Source organism: Austrofundulus limnaeus, unplaced genomic scaffold (genome assembly GCF_001266775.1).
Source record: "Austrofundulus limnaeus strain Quisiro unplaced genomic scaffold, Austrofundulus_limnaeus-1.0 Scaffold80, whole genome shotgun sequence".
In the NCBI taxonomy this organism is placed as follows: Eukaryota; Metazoa; Chordata; class Actinopteri; order Cyprinodontiformes; family Rivulidae; genus Austrofundulus; species Austrofundulus limnaeus.
Genome location: NW_013952482.1, coordinates 1188635 through 1189699, shown reverse-complemented (window position 1 = coordinate 1189699; position 1065 = coordinate 1188635). Strand labels below are relative to the sequence as shown.

At 35.6% G+C, this 1065-nt stretch overlaps 1 protein-coding gene across 2 annotated transcripts in view; it reads left to right on the top strand.

The window, feature by feature from the left end:
• The window catches only part of LOC106519653 (caskin-1), a 47260-nt gene that overhangs the window by 20366 nt on the left and 25829 nt on the right, over positions 1–1065 (top strand). The window lies entirely within an intron of this gene.

The window sequence follows — 1065 nt, the reverse complement described above, 5'->3', positions numbered from 1 at the left end:
ATATATATATATGGAGTCTCTGTTCAACATCTTCTTTCCTGTTTCTTCTGTTTTTTATATTTTAATATCAGCACTACATCCAGGCCTAGCATGTAGTTGTTACAGCGTTTGTGTTGTTTTTGTGTTTCTATGTAGATGAAAATGTTTCTAGAAACAGTGACATATTTGGAAAAAGAACATTTTGTAAAGACATAATGTTTGTGTTAGTGAGGCCTGAGTTTTAGCCATTTTTGTGTTTGCTAAAGTCAATTAGCTGAGGCCATTGACTCCACAAATTAATCAGATCATTTCTGATAGTTTCAATAAAATAGAAAAGGAGGATGGATCATTTATAGGGTGGCAGTGTTGTACATATTGGCTACTTTTTAGCTGCTGCACCAAAGTGTAATGTCCTCTTTAGCGACGTTAGTAATAACCACACATGCTCCAAGCTGTACTTCATATCACTGTCCATTTTCTGCACAGCTCCAGGAGTCCATTGTGTTGTTTAGCTGCCTGCATTGTCCTCCTGGGCCACTTTTAGACACTGATAAGAGTATTCTTGCCCTTTGTCTCGTAGCTGTTGTCTCAAGTGTCTCAGGAGTGTGATGCTTGCATAAACAATTGTTGCAGGGTTACACAGGGGTCATAAAGATGTCAACGTCTATAAGAAGGGACTATTTTTAGGAGTTAAACTGAAAGGCTGTGTCTGAAGCTGTTCAGTGACACAAACAGAGAAATATATTTTATCCACATTAGGGTTGTAACTAAAAATGTTTCCTATTATCAGCTTCTTAACAGAAAGATGTCCGTGAACCATCGATAATTTATCAGCCGACAGATTGAAATAAGATGATGGATAACTTTGTCTTCACATTAAAAACAGTTGTTTAACCAATAATTCTAAGGTATACAGTACATCTTTTTATTTATCTATTTCTGAATAAGCAAATTGCTTTTGGTTAAAAATGCATACTAATTAATCACAGTTTTTGTTACATAATAAGGTAAATTGTCACCCAACCCACTACTGTGTAAGCTTTCCTGCACATTTCTCCATCCAGATGGCAAAACATTCAATAATAT